This window comes from Miscanthus floridulus, chromosome 10, assembly GCF_019320115.1.
Source record: "Miscanthus floridulus cultivar M001 chromosome 10, ASM1932011v1, whole genome shotgun sequence".
In the NCBI taxonomy this organism is placed as follows: Eukaryota; Viridiplantae; Streptophyta; class Magnoliopsida; order Poales; family Poaceae; genus Miscanthus; species Miscanthus floridulus.
In genome coordinates this window covers 136,325,812-136,336,921 of record NC_089589.1, presented here as the reverse complement: position 1 = coordinate 136,336,921, position 11,110 = coordinate 136,325,812, and positions in this window count along the sequence as shown.

Genomic DNA, 11,110 nt, shown 5'->3' with positions numbered 1-11,110 from the left:
GCCATGGCGGCGCCGATTTGATTCAGCCGCCGGCGACCTCATCTTTTCCAACCGATCGCAGCCGTCGGATTGATGATCAACATCCCAGATTAGAAGGTACCGGTTCGCAGGCACAATTGCTAAAGAGTCCTCGCATTTTTCAATAATTGAACCCGCAGTCCAAAATGTTTTTCCCTGAGTCCGTTTTCTTCTTTTGAAAGCGTATTTCATTTCGGTTATGTCTAAAATACGTTTTCACTTATTTACAGTTTCGCCACTGATTTTGTTTTAGCCATACTTGTCCGTTTTAACTCCGATTTGATCCGTTCAAATTGCGTTAGGTTCATAATTTCATAATCTACATGTTCATAATACTGTTATATATGTTTTCAAATTTTAAAATTCATGATTAGATTTAATCTATTATCTTATTAAAGGAAATCTTGTTTATTTTATATCTTCTGCGTTTCAACTCCGTTTTAACCCGTTCAAGTTGTACTAGATTCATTGCAACGAGATCTACGCGTTAGTAACAGTGTTTATCATGTCACTAATACTAGAATTTCATGGTTTAAATCATATCTTGAATAATAACTATACAACTGGATATTATAAATAGAATATGATTTGTTTCACTTTAGTTTTATAAATCAAATCTAAATTTGACTTAAATTATAATCTCTATACAAATATCTTATATATGTTTTTATATGAAGCTAATAGTTTTAAGAGTAGATCTTTTGATAGTTGTATCTTTTCAACCGTAGCTCCGATTAGCGTGCTTTTAGCGTCTTTGTGTTCGTAGCGAGATGTAGATTCGTTTTACAAACTTTTCTTCTTGATTTTATGTTTGGTGTACTGTTCTAATATAGATCTATTGTTTGCTTCGTGTATGATAGTATGGATGCTTGTGTGGTGATATATGGTTCAGTCAATCGGTGAGGTTTACGTGGTGATTAAGAAGCTATTCTCTAAAGAATAGAAGCTGAGAATTGGAAGCAGAAGATTGAAAATTGAATACTAAATGCTTTCGAGCGTATTGCTTTGGGGGAAAAGCAAGTTAGGGCAAGTATAGCATGGGATCTTCCTTGTTGTCCTATACACCTTTAATCATTTAATTCATACTGCATGTGTCTACCTTGACTACCTCTAATGATTTCCTAGTGCTTTGTTACCTTGTACCTTGATTCCTATGGGGTATTGCATTGGGTAGTATGATGCTAGTGCTCAATTAAAGACCATGATCTTGTAACTTGACTAATGGTATATGCAATAAACACTAAAAGATGCTTTTTAGCGACATAGAACAAGGGGGCTAGAGCAATGGGCTGTTTTATGGTGCTCTAGATTCCTCTCCCTAAGGAATTATCTGTAAGTGATCATCCGGGACTTACAGTACAGCTGTGAGGGCTACATGGCTCTGGCTTTAGCTCAGTATGAGGACCTTTTCTAGCTTCTTAGTGGTTACCTTTATTGGCGTAAGAATGGCTTGACGAATCGGGTATAGTGCGGCCTCTATCCCCATGTGTATAGGTTGCGCGTCAATGTGCCATCGGGAAGGGGGGCTCTACATCTGTTTGCCGAGTGAATCTAAAGGCCCTAACTTGTTAGACAAACCTTTGAAAGGCTTCATAGTGAACCCTGCCGACCTTCCTTGGAAGTGGGTCAAGAGATTAGCTACCTCGGGCAAAAGGGTAAATCACGACTCACAGTGAAAGTGTACAACCTCTACAGAGTGTAAAACTAGTATATCAGCCGTGCTCACAGTCACGAGTAGCCTTAGAACCCTTACGGAATAGATGATGGACACTAATGATATGGATGATGAAGATGCTCACTAATGATTATTGTTTATGCTATTCATTAATCATGTTTACCTGATCATGTGTTTATGGGCTTATGATAACTTTGTTGCTACTCAATTGCTAAAATTGTGATAATTAAAAGCTAATCGCAGTTAAACCAGTGTCAGCCTTTTGAGCCACATGAACCCCATGTTATATTTGTTGAGTACGACATGTACTTACGCTTGTTTTATTTTTCAAATATTTGGATGAAAATCCCGTATGGGTACTAGATTGCTAGAGTTTGGAGGAATTAGGCTTGTGATCAACCAGTCAGTTGTCCCTATGGATTTGGAGTCTTCGCCTGAAGATCAAAGTTGTCTTTCCTCTGTCTATACTCTGAGGTTGTATTCTTTATACTAATATGCTATGTATTTAAGCATTGTCTTTTGATATTACTCTTATTTGTAGCTATATGTGAGATTTGACTTCCTAGGCTCACATATGGCGTGTATCTGATTTTGTTCTTAAAATCGGGTGCTACAAAGTGGTATCAGAGCAATGCTAACTGTAGGACGCAAGCCTAATAGAAACTGGTCGCTCTAAGGTTTAGAAGTTGCTACAAAAACCCTTGATCTATGAACCTTGATATTTTCTTCTCTACTGTATCTCTACCCTTGCTATTCATCTCTACCTTGGTGCTTATTTTAATGTCTTTGTTTTCATCTCCACCCCTTGATTTGATATGCTTTTAGAACTGTTCATCATCACCTTCTTGCGAAATATGAGGATGAGTCTTAAGATTGTTACCCCTAGTATAATGAGGACGATAGTAACACAAGTTGAGTCAATGATTGAATTGTGCATCTTTATTGCTCGTTGAATTGTCATTATGCTTATGATTGTTTTGAATCTTTGTAATGATTGCAATGATCTTGTTGGGTGTTCCCATAATTTCATTTAGTTTATAGGCCTAAGGTATAAGGATCAACGAAATAAATAGTTGGGCTATGGTTTTCTTCTGTTCTTCCTATCCTGTCCTTTCAGAGCAGTCTGCACTCTTCGGCCTATATCTCTAATCTTGGATGACCAAAAATCATGAGAAAATTTTAGACAATAGTAGACTTCAATATCTTTCTTTGAGCGCAAGAGTCAGCTTGATAGCTATTTTGGTTATGGAGATACGAAAATCACAAGGTGATGCATTTGTGCTGTTTGGAACCAGGAACAGTTTCTGTTGTACCCTGTTTTGGACCAAGTTAATGGCAGAATTTGGAAAAGTGTTCTGTAAGGAAATTGTGGAGAATTTTATAAGCTTTCCAACGGTATAAGCTACAATATCATTGGATTAACAGAATGAGAGTTACAGCTATTTTATGCCGCTGCTGTTTTTCTGCTCGTGAGAAATTTCAGATTTCTTGTTCTACCCATACACAGGAGTATCGTTGGGATGTCAGAACATCTTGATACTAGTTAGCTCATCTAGAAGGAGGTGCAAGCTATACTTTGGTGACCCCTAGTTCATCTTTTCTTAAGGGGGTAGCCAAGTTACAGAATTTGCAAGATGAAGTGTCCTATGTTCTAGTTTGCGCAGCGGAAGCGTGGTGGTACCCAAGGATGTGAAACTCAGAGTCTCCAAGAAGTTTGATTAAAGGTTCAAGGGAGGTTTAACCAAGATCATCAAGATTTTGGTAGAGCTATCGGAGAAGCTTTTAAGTTAGTTTGGATCGAGAGACCTCAGGTAAATGTTTGAAGGAGTTCAAGAAGAGGTTGAAGTAAAACCTATGTATTAGCTTTGCCAGATCCAGACAAGAGTTTCATATCTACAATGATGCACCTTGTCAAGGTGTGGGATGTGTCCTTATGCAAGAAGAAAAATGTAGTACCTTGCTCATTAAGTCAGCAAAGGAAGCGTGAGTTAAACTACCTAGCATGTTATCTGGAGTTATCCATTGTGGAGCATGGAAGTACTGTCTTTTTAGAAGTAAGAGTGATATCTAGGAGGAACACAAGAATCTACAGGACATCTTCACTAAGTTGGTCCTGAGCTTGTGTTATCCTCATTGGAATGAAATTGGTTATGACTTAAAAAGTGCTATCACCTGGAGAAGTAGAAGTCGCAGCCGATGCCCTTAGTAATGGAGAGTTGAGCTAAGAAGGTTCGGGTGACACCAAGAATTAAGAATTGTATTCCAAGTTTGAGCAACTTGACCGAGATCATTAATGTTTTGATGGTTGGTAGTAGAATATCCTTCTAACCAAGAGATTCGTCAGGCTTCGTTGGAAGGTGAATATACTAAGAAAGAGAAATTGATATTATGGACTAAAAAGGAAAGATGGCCTAGTGATTCGAGTTACCTAAGAATTGTTCAAGGTACCTGTTATAATCTTGGAGTTAGTTTGACAAGTTACTTGGAGTAAGATTTACATGTATGAGTAAAGTGGATTCTTATCAAGACGATGGAACTACACGATGAAGAAAAGAAGAATCTAGAGACGAAGTACCCTATCTCCTAGTTGACATCGTTCGAATCTCGGGGATGAGATTCATCTTAAGGGGGTAGAATTGTAACACCCCAAAATTTGCCACTTTTGAAAATAGAGTTAAAATGATTTATTTGTGAATTTTTGTGCACATGAAATATAGGAAAATAAAATTTTCATTAAATTAAAATTCATCATAAGCTAGCAACATGGATGTGCATACATGCCAGTGCATTTGCTTCTTTGTATTGTGTTGATTTGATTAAAATTGGAAATATTCAAAATTTCTTTTGCAAATGAAACTAAAAATAGCTATGACATAAAAGAAAAGAATAGAAAAGAAAATTTTAAAATAAAAGAGTTTAGAAAGTTGAAAAAAATTTATTTGTGGGAGTATACCAACATTTCTCATTTTTATTCGTATTAAAAAGTGTATGTTAAACTCTAATTGAATCGATTTGGCTCAAAATGGAATTGGTTTTGAAAACAAAATAGAACAAAGATGGAAATCGGAAAAAATATCCTTTTCTCTCTTTTGGCCCAGCCCGGCTCTCTCCTTGTCTCACTCCCTCTCATCCGCATGGGCTGGCGGCCCAGCAACCGGCCGCTCCATCTCCTGCTTCTGGCGGCCCGTCCCTCCCCGCCTTGGCTTTGGCCCATGCCAACGCTTTGTGGCCCAGCGTCGCCTCCCTCCCTTGCTCCGTCCCGCTGACACAGCGACCCCACGCCCTCTTCTCCTTTCTTTCGATGACAAGTGGGACCACCTTGTCAGCAACCCGTCTTCTTCCTCGTGCGTCCCCGAGCTGGACTCTAGCCGCAGAGTCCCATGGCGCCCCGCCTAGCTCTCTTGCCATGCCGCCCAAGTTTTCGTGCCCCATAAATACCGACCAAGCTACGCCGCTTCCCTATTCTGCCTCTGAGCAAGTCTCCATCTCGCCTAAGAGCTCGCAGCCGCCTCGCCCTAGTGCCATTGCTGCACCATCGTGTTCATCGTTGCTGTGCGCCATCGCTGGTTCCCCGCTCGCGTTGTTGGTCTCGATGAGTCCGTTTGGAGCTTCTCTCTCTCCCTATGTCCTTGGATATCTCGGTAGTGGACCGTGGCCTCCTCCCCAAGAATGTTGCCGTGCCCGTCCATGGTGCCACCGTGGATAGCTCGCCACCATGCCACGTAGGGCCACCCCGATGCCCTACTCAGGTTCGCCATATCCTCCTCTTGCTCCCCGTCCTCTTCCCGTGAGCTGTGGTGACCGGGAGCATCGAAGCCGACGTCGCCGGCAAGGTCTGACCACGGTGCCGCCGTATGGATGCAGCCGCCGGCGACCTCATCTTTTCCAACCGATCGCAGCCGTCAGATTGATGATCAACATCCCAGATTAGAAGGTACCGGTTCGCAGGCACAATTGCTAAAGAGTCCTCGCATTTTTCAATAATTGAACCCACAGTCCAAAACGTTTTTCCCTGAGTCCGTTTTCTTCTTTTGAAAGCGTATTTCATTTCGGTTAAGTCTAAAATACGTTTTCACTTATTTACAGTTTCGCCACTGATTTTGTTTTAGCCATAACTTGTCCATTTTAACTCCGATTTGATCCATTCAAATTGCGTTAGGTTTGTAATTCCATAATCTACATGTTCATACTACTGTTATATATGTTTTCAACTTTTAAAATTTATGATTAGATTTAATCTATTATTTTATTAAAGGAAATCTTGTTTATTTCATATCTTCTGCATTTTAACTCTGTTTTAGCCTGTTCAAGTTGTGCTAGATTCATTGCAACGAGATCTACGCGTTAGTAACAGTGTTTATCATGTCACTAATACTAGAATTTCATGGTTTAAATCATATCTTGAATAATAACTATACAACTGGATATTATAAATAGAATATGATTTGTTTCACTTTAGTTTTATAAATCAAATCTAAATTTGACTTAAATTATAATCTCTATACAAATATCTTATATATGTTTTTATATGAAGCTAATAGTTTTAAGAGTAGATCTTTCGGTAGTTGTATCTTTTCAACCGTAGCTCCGATTAGCGTGCTTTTCGCATCTTTGTGTTCGTAGCGAGACGTAGATTCGTTTTACAAACTTTTCTTCTTGATTTTATGTTTGGTGTACTATTCTAATATAGATCTATTGTTTGCTTCGTGTATGATTGTATGGATGCTTGTGTGGTGATATATGGTTCAGTCAATCGGTGAGGTTTATGTGGTGATTAAGAAGCTATTCTCTGAAGAATAGAAGCTGAGAATTGGAAGCAGAAGATTGAAAGTTGAATACTAAAGGCTTTCGAGCGTATTGCTTTGGGGGAAAAGCAAGTTAAGGCAAGTATAGCTTGGGATCTTCCTTGTTGTCCTATACACCTTTAATCATTTAATTCATACTGCATGTGTCTACCTTGACCGCCTCTAAGGATTTCCTAGTGCTTTGTTACCTTGTACCTTGATACCTATGGGGTATTGCATTGGGTAGTATGATGCTAGTGCTCAATTAAAGACCATGATCTTGTAACTTGACTAATGGTATATGCAATAAACACTAAAAGATGCTTTTTAGCAACATGGAACAAGGGGGCTAGAGCAATGGGCTATTTTATGGTGCTCTAGATTCCTCTCCCTAAGGACTTATCTGTAAGTGATCATCCGGGACTTATAGTACAGCTGTGAGGGCTACATGTCTCTGGCTTTAGCTCAATATGAGGACCTTTTCTAGCTTGTTAGTGGTTACCTTTATTGGTGTAAGAATGGCTTGATGAATCGGGTATAGTGCGGCCTCTATCCCCATGTGTATAGGCTGCGCGTTAATGTGCCATCAGGAAGGGGGGCTCTACATCTGTTTGCCGAGTGAATCTAATGGCCCTAATTTGTTAGACAAACCTTTGAAAGGCTTCATAGTGAACGCTGCCGACCTTCCTTGGAAGTGGGTCAAGAGATTAGCTACCTCGGGTGAAAGGGTAAATCATGACTCACAGTGAAAGTGTACAACCTCTGTAGAGTGGAAAACTGGTATATCAGCCGTGCTCACAGTCACGAATGGCCTTGGAACCCTTACGGAATAGATGATGGACACTAATTATATGGATGACGAAGGTGCTCACTAATGATTACTGTTTATGCTATTCATTACTCATGTTTACCTGATCATGTGTTTATGGGCTTATGATAACTTTGTTGCTACTCAATTGCTAAAATTGTGACAATTAAAAGCTAATCGCAGTTAAACCAGTGTCAGCCTTTTGAGCCACATGAACCCCATGTTATATTTGTTGAGTACGACATGTACTTACGCTTGTTTTATTTTTCAAATATTTGGATGAAAATCCCAGATGGGTACCAGATTGCTAGAGTTTGGACGAATTAGGCTTGTGATCAACCAGTCAGTTGTCCATGTGGATTTGGAGTCTTCGCCTGAAGATCGAAGTTGTCTTTCCGCTGTCTATACTCTGAGGTTGTATTCTTTATACTAATACGCTATGTATTTAAGCATTGTCTTTTGATATTACCCTAATTTGTAGCTATATGTAAGATTTGACTTCCTGGGCTCACATATGGTGTGTATCTGGTTTTGTTCTTAAAACAAGGTGCTACACAATTATTCTCAAGTAATTATTAATTTGATTCATTTTTATATATATCTGAATAAGTAGTCCTTTATGTTTGTTTTGTTGTTGTTGTAAAAGATGAAGTACAGGAACTCTTGGATGTATGGTTTGTTAAGGTTCAAGGCATGTTTCCGTGAAGAGGTGGATAAATTTATTGAAGCCGCAAAGAAGCATGCAACAACAATGACAGAGAATAAGGATACAATTATTTGTCTATGTAAAGATTGCAAGAACCGTATGGTATGGACAGATGTGACTATCATCAGATCACATTTGATTATGCGAAGATTTATTGAGGACTACACAGTGTGGATTTATCATGGTGAAACGGTTATTGTTAACGACGAGGATGAGGAGGAATACGACGACAAAACCATAGAATCCCTATCCCAATATTTAGCAGAGCTTGATGCACGAATGGATTCCGAGTTTGGTAATGAACAAGGTGGTGATGCTGGTGGGTAGGATGGTAACGATGAAGGTGGTGCCAATAATGATGGTGGAGCATGTGTCGGGGATGAAGATGATTTGGAGGACATGATTCGAGCCCTTGGACCAGAGATTTTCCTAAATAGCCCAAAAGGTCTAGAAAATTTGGAAATGGTAACAAAAGCATCGAAGGAGACTGTGTATGGTATTGAAAAGGGTTGTCCAACACATTGGACATTGCTACGTTTTGAGCTTGAGCTACTCATCTTGAAGGCTAAGTACGACTGGTCAGACTGTAGTTTCAATGATCTATTGCATCTCCTGTCATGGGTGCTGCCACAACCAAACTCAGTTCCCGCCAACACATACCAAGCGAAGAAGGTCATAAGTCCTTTGACAATGGGGGTTGAAAAAATCCATGCATGCCCCAACCACTGTATATTTGTTCATGGTGAAACATTCAAGTCACTAGATAAATGTCCCCGGTGTGGGGCTAGCCAGTACAAGAACAATGGCCTTTACAGTGGGGACGAAGCCTCCACGGGGAAAAAGAGGAATAAGAAGGGTACAAAAAAGGTGGTACAAGAATCTCAACCACTAGATGACACTCCACTAGGAAACGATGCAAAGCAGAGAAGAATTCATGCCTTAGTAATGTGGTACCTGCCATTGACCGACCGCTTGAGACATATCTTCCTAAACCCTAAAGAAGCCGCACTCATGACATGGTGGGATGATGAGCGCAAGGTGGATGATGATAAGATTGCACACCTGGCTGATTGTAGTCAGTGGCAAAGGTTCGATGAGAAGCACAAAGAATTCAGCAATGACCCAAGGAATGTACGATTTGGCTTGAGCACCGATGGAATGAATCCCTTCAATGAGAGGATGAGCGACCATAGCACTTGGCCAGTGATCTTGACCATGTATAACATCCCAACGTGGTTGTGTCAGAAGAGAAAGTACCTTCTCCTCACTATTCTTATTTCTGGCCCTAAACAACCAGGCATTGATATAGACGTGTTCCTCGAGCCTTTGATGCAAGAAATGGAGAGGCTATGGAGGCATGGGGAGCCAATGTACGATGCGTTCCGAAAGGATGACTTCATATGTAGAGCAATAAAATTTGTTACTACCAATGATTACCCCGCACTATTTGCTTTGTCTGGATAGATCAAAGGGAAGATGAGATGCTTGGTTTGCTTGGATGGTACTACATGGGTGTACCTGGATGCATCCAAGAAGAAAGTTTACCTAAGGAACCGATGCTTCTTAAAGACAAGTCACAAGTACCGTAGCAAATTATTATTAGATTTTATGACAACTCCCCAGAGATTGAACCCCCTCCGGAGAGACGTCATAACAGAGAACACGTGTACAGAATGGTGAAAAAAATACGCATCGTCTATGGAAAGAAGAATCCAGATGGGACGAATAGAGATAGAAGCACACCTCCTGTCGAAGGGGTACCTTTCAAGAAACAATCAATCTTCTTTTAATATCTACCTTATTGGGTAGACTTGGAGGTCCCCCATGCCATTGATGCTATGCACGTGCAGAAGAATGTCATTGAGAGTCTCATTACTACCTTGATGGACATAGGCAAGTCAAAGGATGGTCTGAAAGCATGGAAAGACATGGTGTAGCTAAATGTGATGCCATAGCTTCACCTCGGTACCTGAGGCTAATGGAAAATACACTCTGCCCGCGGCGTGCTTCAACCTAACACTAGACGAGAAGAGAGCTATATGCACTTTCCTAAGGGGGGTCAAAGTCCCGACTAGGTTTTCAGCAAATGTAAAGAAGCTAGTGTCGATGAAGGACTTGTCAATAACACACTGCAAGGCTCATGATTGTCATGTGATGCTAACAATGTTTCTACCTATTGCAATCAGGGCTATAAAGCCAAAGTTATTGAAAATGCCCATCACCCATATGTGCTACTTCTTTTCAAAGATCTCACAGAAGAAGATTGGCAAGCAAGAGCCGAGTGACCTGCATGAATTTGTGGTGGAGACACAAAACCAACTAGAGATGTGTTTACCTCCTGCTTTTTTTATATAATGCCACATCTCATGATTCACATGGTTCATCAGATACAGGCGTTGGGTCCTTGCTACATGCATGAAATGTGGTCCTACGAGCGGTTTATGTTGGTTCTAAGTCGATACGTGCATAATTGAGCATACCCAGAGGGCTCCATGATAGAGGGTTACAGTACTAAAGAAGTCATCGAGTGCTGTCAAGAGTACCTAAAAGTACATAAAGGGATTGGTAAACCCGATTCTTGTCATAAGGTTAGGCTGGCTAGGAAGGGCACCAGTGGTAGAAAAAGTGTTCATCGACCATGATTACAAAGAGGTTAGTCGGGTGCATTATAGTGTCTTGCAGAGTACACAACTGATGCAACCGTACATTGATGAACACTTGGCTATCATTATGGTTGCGAGAAATGGTTGTTTGGATAATTGGGTCATGAAACAGCATAAGCAATGACTAACTACATGGTTGAAGGACCAAACATACCGCCTAGAGAAATGATAGACTCTATTATCATCAGTAGGTTGGTAGAGGGGCCATCGAGACAAGTGACATCTTGTAATGCTTATGATATCAATGGGTATATGTACTATACCCACGCAAAGGATAGTAAATATGTGAACTAAAACAATGGCATTTGAATAGAGGCTCTCGATGGATTGGGGTGAAAGATCCAATATTTTGGAATCATTGAAGAGATATGGGAACTTGACTATGGAAGGGATATAACGGTGGCCCTATTTCGATGCCGCTGGATCAAACAACACCAACTGAACGAGATCGGATTG